This window comes from Plecotus auritus (genome assembly GCF_963455305.1).
Source record: "Plecotus auritus genome assembly, chromosome: 11".
NCBI lineage: Eukaryota > Metazoa > Chordata > Mammalia > Chiroptera > Vespertilionidae > Plecotus > Plecotus auritus.
In genome coordinates, this window is record NC_137777.1 from 21,620,642 (window position 1) to 21,635,626 (window position 14,985).

General features: G+C 38.7%; 1 protein-coding gene across 2 annotated transcripts in view; it reads right to left on the reverse strand.

Moving 5' to 3' along the window:
• The window catches only part of CSMD3 (CUB and Sushi multiple domains 3), a 931,825-nt gene that overhangs the window by 165,324 nt on the left and 751,516 nt on the right, over positions 1–14,985 (reverse strand). The window lies entirely within an intron of this gene.

A 14,985-nucleotide genomic window follows, 5' to 3' on the forward strand; every position in this document is an offset into this window, starting at 1 on the left:
TTCATCAGATTGTGTCTATCCCCACCCCTCGCCCACAACTTCAGAAGGTGAAAGCCCTAGGAAGTATTTTGTGATGAAGTATTTAAGTTCCTTGTGTTGTCTAGATATGTCAGAAGCTGTGAGGTGTAAAATAATTTTAAATAATCTAAATTACTTAATAAGCTATAATTCCAATGAAAATAGCTCATATTATACAGTATAGAAGCATTTTACTTACATTTACAAAATTTATTAATAGAATTATATAGAGCATTTAGCTGTTAACAGAAGCTGTGTTTTGGATGGTCTTCAATGGAAAATGGTTGCAAATTAATCATTATGGCTCTTAAAGCAGAGGAAGCTAAAATAGCATCACCTTTACTCCTCCCAACTTACTTGTAAGAAGAGATAACTGGTTAAAGCCCTGATCAATGGCAAAAAATAGAAAAATATAATTTAAAAATGGATTTCAAAAAACAACTCAACTATTAAATAATTTGATTCTAGTTATAACAAAGATAGGAATAATTAATTAAATATTTAAAAATTAATTTATAATCACATTATAATTATTAGTTAAGACCCTATATATAAGGAAACAGTTATCTGTGCATGTGACTAACTTGTATTATGTGTTATTAAATGGTTTACTAAATTATAGTAACCAGCTTCAAAACACTTGTTTCTTCTTCAATGAATGAAATCTTTTTAGTGAAGCTTTTGTTAGGACTCTCACTGGAGATCAAGGATATAATATGTAATTCCTTAAAGTTGTTTAACTTCCCACAATCATGTCTGACCTTGATACAAATTACCATCACAGAAGTTTTACTTCTTTTAATATCGCCATTCTTCTGTTTCTTTTCTCTTTTATTTAATAGGAATTCTATTGTTTAAATATTCTCATATAACAGTTATTCAGAATAAGTAACTAAATTTTATTTCTTAATTGTTAGTTGTTTTATATTTATTACAGTTAAATAATGCTGGGCCCTAATTAGCAGTAACTATTAAGCAAAGAGAGTACTTTAAAATGGGACTCATATAATTTATTTGATAAATATTTCAAAATAAATAAGATACCCTGCAAGCCATTGGGTAGCATATTGTAAAGGGTCACATGTTGCTTACAAGTAAATTTTGAAAATCTTAACTATAATAAATCTTACAGTAAATTATATTTTTATACATTTTTTCATGTTTAGAGATGATGGATATTGTATATTAAATAATATTCTAACTTCAATTTCTGAGCTCCAAATATTCTTTCAGGTTAATTTGGACAAATTTAAGGATTAGATAATGCATTTAAATTCAGCAGAGGGTGAGGAGAGGCCTTGAGAAAAAATCCAAAGGAAGCCTACTGCCATTCTTATGACTACGTTTGCTGCCCTTGCTTATGCTGCCAGGAGTTTGATATATATAGTATGTACATTGTCTCAGGGTTTACTAATGAGGATTTGATCAGTGTGACTGTCCCCATTTTGAGGAGGAGGAAACTGAGGCCCAAAGGCCACCTCAAGGGACACTTGTGCAGCTGAGATTCACACCCAGGGCCTCTTGAACTAGCACCCGCTTTTAACCACTGTAGTAAACAATGGCATATCAAACACACTGGACACTCAGTATGAATCATTTTTGTCATCCCTCATATGTTAAAACTATTTTCACCAATAATCAGAAAATAAGCAAATAATAATGGCCAGAAAAGAAATATAGATAGTGCAAAAGTTTTCTTGATGGAACTGAACTGTGTTCTATACATAATGGTTATAATATATATAATATGATATGCATAATTATATAATTACTAGTGACCCGGTACACGGATTCATACACACTGAAAGGAAATTAATTAGAAGGTGGCCAGCAAGGCGGGACATGGCGAGATGGGCAGGACACGCCCTGGAGCCAACCTCCAGCGGTCCCTCCCTGGCCGGCCATACTTGGGGTGGTGCTGTGGCTCAAAAAGCATCAGCAGAGTGAGTGGGGTCCCTCCAGCAGGTGGGGTCCCTTGGTCTGGCCTGCGGGGATTGGGCCAAAACCGGCTCTCTGATATCCCCCAAGGGGTCCCGGAGTTTGAGAGGGCACTCTGCAAAGTTGCTGTAGTACAGGGTGTGGAATGCAAACACAAGTGTGCAGTAAACCAATTTGGGGCCAACAGTGCCCCAGCAACAACATAACCCATGGCCGAAGGTGGAATCGCGCAGCCCCGCGAGTAATCAGGCTCCCTCTTCTCTGGTTTTGGGGTCTGTCACTCGAGAACGATCACTGCCAAGTCACTGCAACTCAGCAGCTCCTGGGTTGAGCGTCTTCCCCCTGGTGGTCAGTGCGCATCATAGCGACCAGTCAGATGGAGGGAGGGACACTTAGCATATTAACTTTTTATATATATAGATATTATAGTAGTAATAATTGCAAATTAAGAAAATAAATGTTATGATGCAAAAAGGAAAGATGTAATGAAGTAACATTTTAAAAATTATTTCTATTAAATTTATGACATTGGTTGATAGGATCATTATAGGTTTCAAGTATATAGGATAACATTTTAATTATATAAATGTAATTTTGAAAAATATGAGGAAACAAATTTTTACTGAAGTTTGGACTACATTTCACTCTTAAATCTTAAACGGAAGTAAAAAATCCAATTGTCTATATAGGATGGCTTAACTAAAACAAATCAAATTCAGTTTCTTTGCTTTTCAATCACTGCTCTGTCATGTTGATACTATTTAAATGAAGGAATATGTAGGACAATGGGGCAGGAGACATGAACCAAAGTGAGCTGGAGTGATCCCAAATCATTAAAAACCTACTTTAAAAAGGGATTGTGTTTGCTTAATTCTAGTGAGTCCAAGGCAGAAAATAAAAATAATAAATAAAAATAGCATGGCCTTTGTCAATTTGCTCAGTGGTTAGAGTGTCAGTCCATGGACTGAAGGGTTGTGGTTTGATTCCTGTCAGGGGCATATACCTCAGTTGCTGGCTGGATCCCCGGCTGGTTGGTCTGCATGTGCAGGAGGCAACCAATTGATGTGTCTCTCTCACATTGACGTTTTTCTCTTTCTGTCTCTCCCCCTCCCTTTCACTCTCTCTAAAAATCAATGGGTGAAAAAATCCTCTGGTGAAGAATAGCAAAACCAAAAAAAAAAAATAAAATAGCACAATTAAGTTGGTGTGTGGGTGTGGATATGGGCAAAACATTAAAAAAAATTAATTACATTGCATGTATTGTATTGATTGTAAACTTTCTGTAATATTTTTGAAACAATTCTTTGAATCAAATAAACTAAACAGAATCATGTGTCTAGTTTATATTTTTTTAATTTTATAGGTAAAAAGCTAATGAAACTGAATTATTCAAATCCATGAGTGATTCCTGGTACTCTGTGACCCCTTTGTCCTGTACATTCTCACCAATTTCTCTGAGTTGTGTGTCTAGAGTAGACCCTATGTTTCATGTCTAGTCACCTCTGAAGACTCAACTCAGAAAAGCTGTCACTGAGTACACTACCATTACATCAGCGTTTATTGATTAAGGGCTGCTTAATTATCCCCTAAGCAGGTCATATAAATTATCACATTATTTTGAAATTTTGGTTTAAATGTCTTTTTCCTCCACTATTTGAGAGTATTTATTTGTTTATCCCAGTACTTACTTCCCTGGCACTTGTCACATATTTGTGAGATGAATATAGAAATTTCAATTATGTAAAAAAAAAAAGGAATAAAAAAACACTGAAAAAATGTTTTCACTCTTTTCAGGTATTCATGATGCCTTGCAATCATTTCAAATACCGGGTGTTAAAAAATATTGTGTCAGCACGGCTCTCTTTTTTTCTTTCCTTGTTTTGTATTACAAACAATCAATTTGTTTAAGCGATTATCAATCATATCTGACAGAGCTTCCTTAAATATAAATTGAGTTGTCATAAGTTGCTTAAAAAGGATAACAAAAATAAGGGTATTTAGTTCAGTTCACTTGAGATTGATGGCCTAGTATTCATTTAAGGGGGTAAGATAGAATGCTACTAGTAAAATAAAAACAAGCTCCCTGTCCCTCTGCCAAATCTCTCCTGACTTGAGAAAAGACATGTGCCTGGTCACCAGAACCATTTTATGATGTTTATGATGACCTATTCTGTATCTATGCTAGCCCCAGGCACAGGGTCTGCCTGCAGAGCTGCTTCCTTCAGAGAGCCTCATATACAGTAGCACAGAAGTCATTACTTTCTATCTTCTAAATGTGTCTTCATTCTCAGCCAACCAGCTGTTGTCCTCTCCATTCCCATTACTACATCCCCAATTCCTTAACCTTCTCTGTGATGTCCCTGGGTACAAATCTGGAGCAACTCCACTTCATTCTCCACACCTTTATGGAAGTAATTAATCTAAAATGCAAATCAGATCATATTACTTCCCTACATTGTGCTGTGGAATTGAGCAGATGGGCTACATGAATAGTCTGATATTTTCATTTGCTTTTCCCCCCAACTGTTTCCTTGGCATTTAATTTCTAAAGTTTATCTAGATCCCTGTCCACCACCACTGTGACTACTGTTAAGAAAAATACTCATGGACACTTTTTCACTTTCTGATATACTAGTAAACTCTAGATTAAGCCATATTAGTGTTTTATTAATACTTAAACAACTGCAACAGCTTTTCAATTTTTAAAGTCTTGATATGTAATCAAATCTTTGGAAAAGGGATCTGGAAGTACTAAAAGCCAAGGTAATATCAGAGTTTTCAGAATTTAAGTATACATGAACATTGTTCTCAAAACAGAGATATAATATAATGTCACCATAGAAAGTAAAAACTTGGATATACCAAGCAACCAAGTAGAGATTTAATCTGAGAAAAGAGAGAGGGGTGAAATGAAATGGAAACTTGGCTTGAAATTTATGAACAGATTAGAAGGTTGATATCCAATTATTCAACACATAATGGTATGTATTGAGGACTGAGAATGTATAAATAAATATTCTTGGAGCTGAAAACATACAGTCCTTGCCCTCAAGGATCTCATAAGCTGGTGGAGGAGACAACATATTAACCTTTACTTACCACCCTGTATGGCAAATTCAGTGGTGAAAACTTAGAGCCCTGTTCATGCTACTCCTTGCTCGGGTTGCCTTCTCACTTTCCCTCGACCTGTATGACATGTGCCACTTTCCCAACAGAAAACAAGGCTCATCTTTTCCATGAATCCTCTCTGAATCCCCATCGTTCAACTCCACACATTTGTAACCCACTGAACTCCTAAATATTACTATGTCTACCACCCATTCCGCACACGTTACTGTTAGTTCTTATTTAAAAGCCATCCTTGCTGCACTGGGCATTGGGGACACAAGTCTTAAAAAGACAGGCACAGCTCCAGGTCTCACAGAACTGACAGTCCAGCATAGAAGAAAGTCATTAAGTGCTGGATTTTAAGTATATCAAATAAGTACTATGACCCCAGGGTGCGATAGGATAACATAAAGGTACAACAATATTTCTGTATTACTAGTATGAAAAGATAAGAGAACGGCTTCATACAGAGCCTCCAACATAGATTTCTTCTTAGGCAGAAACTTTCAAAATGAATTGTTTTAATTACCAAAAAAACTGTGGAAGCCCAATTTAAAACCCGGTTGAACTTTAATACACACACACACACACACACACACACACACACACACACACACACTGAGTGGCCAGATTATTATGATCTCTGAACGCATAATAATCTGGCCACTCAGTGTATATATTAGAGGGGACATGGGCGGTTGGCTGGCCTGCCTGCTGGTCCAACTCCAGGTCGTGGGGACAATTTGCATATTAGCCTTTTATTATATAAGATATACACTGAGTGGCCAGATTACTGTGCATCCAGACATCATAATAATCTGGCCACTCAATAATTAAAAACATTTATGACCAAAATATCCAAAGTGAAAAACTCATTTATAAATATGAAAGTATATAATCTTTGCTGAAATATGTCACCAGGGATTTTATCTCTTTTTTATAAAATATAGAAAGTTTAGAAATTATCAGTAATTTGTCACTAAACAATATTCACTGAGAAGTCACTATCCTGTGACCTTTATAGAGATATAACAAATATGAGGTCACTTTTTCTGTACTTCAGAAACAGGTGGAGATTTTAAAAGCTTTGTGGTACCCTGAGTAGTTTAAAACAATATAGTTTAAAACAATATAGTTTAAAACAATATAACTAGAAGCCCGGTGCATGAAATTCATGCATGGGGGTGTGTGTCCCTCAGCCCAACCTGCACCCTTTCCAATCTGGGACCCCTCGGGGGATGTCCGACTGCCAGGCCTAAGCAGGCAGTCAGACATCCCTTTCACAATCCGGGACTGCTGGCTCCCAACTGCTCACCTGCCTGCTGATTGCCCCTAACCGCTTCTGCCTGCCAGCATGATCACCCCCTAACCACTCCCCTGCCAGCCTGATCGACGCCTAACTGCTCCCCTGCTGGCCTGATCATCCCCAACTGCCCTCCCCTGACAGCCCAGTCACCCCAAATGCCCTCCCCTGCATATTCCCTCTTTATTAGATAGGGTTTTTTCTTTAACATATTGGACAGCCCTAACTGGTTTGGCTCAGTGGATGGAGCGATGGCCTGCAGACTCAAGGGTCCCAGGTTCGATTCGGGTCAAGGCCATGTACCTTGGTTGGGGGGTTCATACCCAGTGGGGAGTGTGCAGACGGCAGCTGATGGATATTTCTCTCCCATAGATGTTTCTAGCTCTCTATCCCTTTCCCTTCCTCTCTGTAAAACTTCAATCAAATATATATAAAAAAGGAAACATTTAAGATTCCTCCATATCTGCCTGGCTGGTGTGACTCAGTGGCTGAGACCCCAGGCTGGAGCTGGTAGGGGATTTCTCCCTGGGGCCGTGGGCCACTCCCAGGCTGAGACCCCAGGCTGGGGCTGGGACGGGATCGCTCCGTGGGGCCGCGGGCTCCTCCCAGGCTGAGACCCCAGGCTGGGGCTGGGACGGGATCGCTCTGTGGGGCCGCGGGCTCCTCCCAGGCAGAGACCCCAGGCTGGGGCTGGGACGGGATCGCTCTGTGGGGAGTGAATTTTTTTTTTTTATAAAGGGTCAGGAGGGCCTCTGAGCAGCATTCTGCCAGGCCGCTTACTCTGCCGGGACTCCGGCGGGGCTTAGAGGACTGGGTGCCGCCATCTTGAGGCTATGGGGACCGCCATTTTGTCACAGAGTGACAGTTAATTTGCATATTACTCTTTTATTAGGTAGGATATTAGATAGGATAATACAATTCTAAATAACAGTCATGCACTTCTAATTTCAATCATTTTTTGCAACTGAGGCCAGTGTCTTTATATAGCCCTTATATTTTTTGCATAAAATCTTCTTACAAATTCCTTTTGGAATGTCTGTAAGTTTTGCCCATATGTCTGAGGAAGGGAGAAGAGCAAATATAAGTTTACCAAAAGGGAGTACTTATACTATATGCATCACACCTAGAAGCTTTTAAAAGTAGTTTTCCAACTTCAATTCTCTATTTCTCCCCTCATTACTTGCTTCTCCAAACAAATGAAAAATCAGTCATAAATGAGTATATTCAATGGAAAAGTGACAGAGGCCAGATTAAGTAGGAAAAGAGAAAGCAGTTATCACCAACCCCCATCACCTCCCACTATAACTCTTCCCAGTAAGTACATTGTCATGTAAAAATTATAACATGATTAAATTAATTACTTTATGTAATCGGTTATATTAATAACTATCTATAGTTGGTGCTTAGGGTCAGCTTGAAGCATATAGGCATCCTCAGCCTACTTCCTGAGATTGGCAAAGCATTGGCTTTTAAGTAATTATAATAGTATTCATTTTTAAGTTCAAAACATGGAATCTATAAAACATTACTATGAACCAGAAAATAAATATCTTAGGAGACATAAACTGTTCATGTAAATCACCTGGTGAGCAACCTTATGTCCAGCATTAAGTTCCAGAATTTCAATGAATGGCAACTGCAGATTTTGTATAATACTCAGTTTACTAATCTGGAGATCGAAGATACACATTATAAGATGTAATATGTATCCTACATTAGCCTGTCCCAAATGTACTCAAGAGAGATAGGTCAACAGAGGGAAAAAGGGATTTGATTTAGTTGTTAGGGAAGTGTGTGTGTGTGTGTGTGTGGTGTGTGTGTGTGTGTGAGAGAGAGAGAGAGAGAGAGGGAGAGAGAGGGAGAGAGAGGGAAAGGAGATAAAGATTTACACGAAGTAATTAGGCAGGGATTCTGGATGGGGATGGGATCAATTTCATTCTGTGGATTGATGCCTTAGTTTTCTCAGCCCCCAAATCAAGCTCTGAGGGTAATTAAAGCCAGTCCCTAACCTCACAGATATTAAGTTTAATAAACCTCATTAGAATATAGGCATCTAATAACAGAAAGAGAAGTGAAAGAAGGCTGCATTATGCCTAGATATCACACACCTGATGTTTCCTTTTAGTTTTGGTGTTTAAAAGGCATGTCTTATTTCTAAATAGAAAAATTAATTTTTGGCTTTATTATTAAAAAATCAATACTTTAAAATTTATTTTTGTTTAATGATAATATAAAGCAGAGGTGATGACTTCTTTAAGATGAATTTCAAGAAAAAACAGTTTCTCATTGTATATTTATTTATTTTATACCTAAAACTTACAGTAGTACACTTTAAGCTAATGATGGTTAGCAATGACTTAGAGAGAAGGACAGTAAGAAAAATGAATGGGGATGAGGTATGGATGTGTCTACTCTTTAATGTGTTTAGAGAGGCAGAGCTTGAACAACAGAGAAATGATGGATGATTTCTGTAGACTGCACTACTCAATAAATATCTGAAGGCCACCTTGAGCTGTGAAACCTACTCTTTCTACAAAATAAAAGATAAATAAAATTGAGCTGACCCACACTTGTCACCCTGAATGTGAAACTTCCTGTACTTTCAGATAGATGTTACTTTTCAGAGATTAACTGGTTATGTGGTAAGCAGTCAAGAAGTGCTACATATTGAGTTATAGTCACCACAAGCATGAACATACCAAAAATGGAGTAGAGAGGAGATAATGCTTAGTATCATCCATTTTCCTTTCCAAAGAATATCTCCTCTCCCATACCCAGTTTGCAAGACTTTTCTCTCTTTTAGAGAACTCTAAAGTTTCTCCTATCCTTTCACTTTTCTATTTCTGACTCCCTTTCTCCCTTTTCTTGACTTTACATTACACAGCCCTACTGACGAATCTGAAAACTTGCAAATACCTCCTGCACAGGACAAAAAAAAAAAAAAAAGAGTGACTAAAGCAAGGGAAGGAGTAAGGCTAAGAACACGCATATGTTAATAAATCTATTCCTGTCACACAAAGTCAGAGAAACGTGCCTATTGCCGCCTGCATTGCCCTTAGTTACGTACTCAAGGTTCTAGAACAGTGTGCTCATACTGAACGTGACATCACACCTCTAAGAGTTCACAATCAGTTAATCAGATTAGAAGAAGCATTATATTTTTACTGAATCAGGGCAGTGTGGAGTAGAATAGAACAGAATAGAATAGAATGGAACAGAATAAATCAGAGACATCTCAGAAACAAACGGAAATTAATTGGAAACTGAGTTGAGAGGCAAACATTTCTTTAAGTGAGTCTTAGTCACAAAGTGTGAAAGTCTGTAACTATTTTACATGCTAAACGATTAATTTCTACATAAAGACAACAACTTGATCTTGACATATTTTTAATTTTTTTTTGTCAGAACTATTAAATGAAGTCCTACCATATTTTGGCATGAATTAAAGAAACAGATAAGTAATTGTGGCCCAAATAAATTCTTATTCCAAAAGTACAGGCTGATCAGTTCAAACTAAAGTTTGTGTGAGAGTAGTGCTATGATTGCTTATTTAGAAATACATTAGGAGAGAAAGCTCATATTCCAAGAAGACAAAATAATTCAGCACTGTAGACAGCTTCCTCCCAAGGGCAGAAATGACCTACCACAGGGAAAGAATGAGGCATGTTCCTTTTACGTGTTTTACCAGCTGTGTGGAACATAATATAAGTTCTTGTGGGCAGAAACATTTAGCAACATATTTATGTATCTACCTGTGTAATTTTTTGCTTTACAAATGACTGCAGAAGTACTCAAGTTAATAATTAACGTTTGAATTCAGTGAGTAAAAAAGATGGCAGTAAATCAGCTATTTCCGTGGTGAATTATTTGTGTTAGGATTATTTCTTGAATTTATTGTATGAATCGATCATGGTAATTGCACTGAATTTACTGGAAAAGTACCACTAATGTGTGTATGAGGTCTAGTAGCTATTTTGTTTCTTAAATGGAATAGCGAGGATGAAGTTGCCAAGACACTGGATGGATTTTCAAATATACTAACTCCAGGCTACTTCCATTTGCTGACAATAAATTTAGAGATCTTCACCCATGCCCAAGCATTCTTGAGGATTTGGAAAGGTAGTGCGAAGTGGTACTTATGAGTAAAGACTGATAGACTTGAGTTACAAATCCAACACTAAAACTCACTAACAAAAGGATGTGGGGCAAGTTAATAAAATAAGCTTACTTCATTCCACTGTTATAGAAATTAAGTGAGATAAAGATGCATACCCCTAGCATAATGCCTGGCATATGATCATGATGACTGCATTCATTTTTATAGAATTTATGTGGCAGAGCTGGGATTTAGTATCAGGTTGGTTGTTGAACATAAATAAAACTTCCAATCTACTCTACTACTTTATCATCAGCATCATGATTGGTGCATGTACATTTATAAGCATGTTCCTTTTGTTCTCCTTCTCCAAACAGCTACAACATTCTTTCTTTCTATCACGGACTCCTTTTAATTTATGCCACGTCATACTGTCTAAGAAGCTGTACCATTATGTAAGTGTACTATGAAGTTAACCTCCACGCTCCTGCCTTGCACAGGCTCCTTCCAAGACCTTGTAAGAGGACCCTCAATGCATTCACAAAGACATACGGTTTGGCAAAATTTGCAAAAGTAACATACTCTTTTTCTTAAAGAGGGGTCACCAGAATAGCTCAGCTTTAGGTCACACAAAACCTGCGTCCATTCCCACTCTGGGCATGAACTTCAATGGAGAGTTCATTTATTTGTACAGTTGCCTCCAACCTGGAATCTTTGACTCTCTAATTTTTTTCGAAACACATTCAAAGACTAGTTCACCAGAGTAGGTCATAAGGATCACAGTTCTCTTGACTAACTGCATACAGGGAAATGCACATTGTCTCAACTGCTCTTAAGCTACTCTTGGAGTCAGCAATCAAACAGCACTTATATTTTAGAAGAGTGAGTGAAACCAGAGACTTTGGGAACTTTCAATTATGGGACAATATGCTTTAAGTAAACATAGGTTTTATTCAGGAAAAATAGTGTACAGAAAGATGATAACAGTAGTTATTTTTCTTAAAAATTAAGAACACTTTTTGGTTATGGGAGAGAGCACTGAATCATCAAGCATGCCAATAAGAATATTGCAATACAGCAATGAAATAATATCAACAATAAGCAGTGAGTGTTTATAAACATTATTTCTAAACTCTAAGTAATCCTGTGAGGCAGGTATTGATATTCCTTGTTTCATATACGAGATAATTGACACTTAGCATTAAATAATCCTAATATATAAAAATCCAGGGTCCATAATGACCGAAGGCTTGCCCTACTGGAAGTCAGTCCTGCAGTCAGTGCTGGGTTGCTGTGGTGACCCAGCACTGACTGCCAAGGGGGCTGCGGATCAGCCCAGAGAGAGGCCTGGACAGAGAAGCAGGGTCTGATCCATAGCTTCTGTGGCAGCTGTTGATCAGCCCTTGCCTCTCTCTTTCTCTCCGGACCTGGCCAGCAGCTGCACCTCTCTTTCTCTCTGGGCCTCCATGGGGGCTGCTGATCAGACCTGCCTCTCTGATCAGGCCCAGAGATAGGCCCAGAGACACTGACTGGCATAGAAACTGACCAATCATAATCTTATTTATCTCAAATGCCAGTTCATCAAATCTGTTAATAAACATACTACAAAAATGTGTATACAAAAAAAAAAAAAAAAAAAGAAACTGACCAATCAGAACCAAATCTGGGAGAACTGTGAGGAGCCAATGGCTGCCTAGGAGGCAGAGCTTTTGACACTGACTGGCATAGAAATCAACCAATCAGAACCAAATCTGGTTGAAGTGCAAGGAGCCAATGGTTGCCTAGGAGGTGGAGCTTTTGACAATGACTGGCATAGAAACCGACCAATCAGAACCTAATCTGGGTGAACTGTGAAGGCAGAACCTAAGGTGGGGGCTGAGGAGGGGTTTTAAGGGCAACAGCTGTTTGGTGTAAGGTGTAAGAAAGCGGTTCAATTTTTAATGACTGATTTGGCAGCATAGTGCATGTGGCTGGCTATCAGTCCAGATATTGGGATTATGTATTTTTGTCTGCCAAGAGCATCTCCTCCTGCTGAAAAAGGCTTCCCCCACCATTTAAGCAATCCTATCCTATATAATCTATCTATACTACTAAAAGTGTAATATATTCATTAGACCGGGTCGACCGGCCATCTTCCGGACATCCAACTTCCTTCTGGACAAAGCCATGGTCATAGGGGTTAAGGCAGAGAGGGCAGTTGGGGGCAAGATCAGGCCAGCAGGGGAGGGCAGTTAGGGGCAATCAGGCAGGCAGAGCCAGTTAGGGGCAATCAGACCAGCAGGGGAGAGCAGTTAGAGGCAAGATCAGGCTGGCAGGGGAGGGCTGTTGGGGGCAAGATCAGGCCAGCAGGGGAGGGAAGTTGGGAGCAACCAGGACGGCAGGGGAGGGCAGTTGGGGGCAAGATCAGGCCAGCAGGGGAGGGCAGTTGGGGGCGAGATCAGGCTGTCAGGGAAGGGAAGTTAGGGGTAATCAGGCAGGCAGGGGCAGTTGGGGGGCAAGATCAGGCTGGCAGGAAAGAGCAGTTAAGGGTGAGATCAGGCCAGCAGAGGAGGGCAGTTAGGGGCAATCAGGCAGGCAGGCAGAGGCAGTTAGGGGCGATCAGGCAGGCAGGCAGAGGCAGTTAGGGGCGATCAGGCAGGCAGGCAGATGAGCGGTTAGGAGCCAGTGGCCCCAGATTGTGAGGGAGATGTCCGACTGCCGGTTTAGACCCAATCCCACAGTTTATTATCTGAGTGATATAATTTGAATACATAAAGCTTTTCTTATATTAACAGACAAACTGGCAGTTGGACATCCCCCAAGGGGTCCTCGATTGGAGAGGGTGCAGGCTGGGCTGAGGGACACCCCCCCACCCCCGGGCATGAATTTTGTGCACTGGGCCACTAGTTTCATATGATCATACAGCTAGTAAAATACATGCCAGTACTAGAACCTAGTCTGTTCCACTTTTAACCGTTGTACTATTGCACATATAGTATATATCAAACAAGAAAGTCTTGGTTTTTAAAAGTAGAAAAGTAGTTGGAAAAGCTTGTTTATTTATTATAAACTCATTCCTAAGGTCAAATTTCTTGCATGCATTTCAATGAAGTCAGATCCAGGCTTGGATATATATGATGTAACATCTTAAAATATTTTTTGTTAAATAATCATTTTTCACAGCAGTTTGTAGAGTGCTTACTAAGACAAAACAATAGATGCGACACATTTTTTTTAAACTTGGGTACTTTTCAAGATAGCTTAAAAATGATATATGATTTATATTTCAGAATTGTGCCTGATACACAGGGCACTGAATACAATGTGCATTGTGTGTGTATGTGTGTGTGTGTGTGTGTGTGTGTGTGTGTGTGTTGTCACTGTTAACTGGTGGATATAATCTATGGCCATGTCTTGAACACTCTGAAGGACTTTTATTTATCTTATTTTGGGGGTATTTATAGGCATAATGCATTCCCTATACATAAAATAAAAACATTTTTAATCAGTTAAATTTAAAAATAATTTTGGTAATGTGCTGAGCCTAAGAGGATAAAGACTCTGACATATCACATTCCCTCAAGTGGTTTCAATTCTAGGGCAATGGTTGTCCAGTAGAGTTCATGCAGGAATCAGCTTGGATGCTTTAGAAATGTAGGGAGGAGCTGTTCCTGAGAACCTTAGCCATAACCCTAAAATAGAGCCTAACTAAGGGATCTACATTTTTAAAGAAGTGAAGTATTCCATTGATTATTGGGTGGCTTGTCCTCACCTCAAGAAACTGATCTAACAGAAAGAACATACTTGTATACAACCAATTGCAATATAAAATATATTAAAACTGTATAATAAAGAAAATTATAAAGGAAGAGATGAACTCTCTTATGTATCTATTTTGGATTTAAAATACTGTTATAGTAATTCTTCATTTACAAAGAAAAAAATATTTAATGTTTTTATTGATTTTAGAGAGAGAGAGGAAGAAAGAGGGACAGAGAGAGAGAAGCATCAATGAGAGAGAATTATCAATTGGCTACCTCCTGTGTGCCCCCTACTGGGGATTGAGCCTGCAACCTGAATATGTGCCCTGACCTGGAATCGAACAGGTGATCTTTTGGTTTTGGGGCCTATGCTCAATCACTGAGCCAAACCGGCTGGGCTACAAGGACAATTTTTGAGACAAAACATGAGTATCTAAAAAAAGCCCCACTTCTTTTATTTATATATAAATTATTTATAGTATTACACACTACATCATGTACTGCTGACTAGAATAAACTGTTCCAAGCAGTTTTTCTGCTTTAAAAACTTCGAGGACGTGGTTTTATTTTATTGTGTATACATAGGCACATTTTACTCCTACCTGTATTGTTAGTCAGTAATAAATTTTTCTTCCTAGGCTCTACCTGGATGTTTTACGCTAGTGTAATAGCAATCTAGTAAAGCTCTGGAATTTTAAATATATTATTGGAAATTAAATCAGAATGTCAACAACATGAAATGTGTTACAAATCCACACAAAGCAGAGACATATGGCATTTGG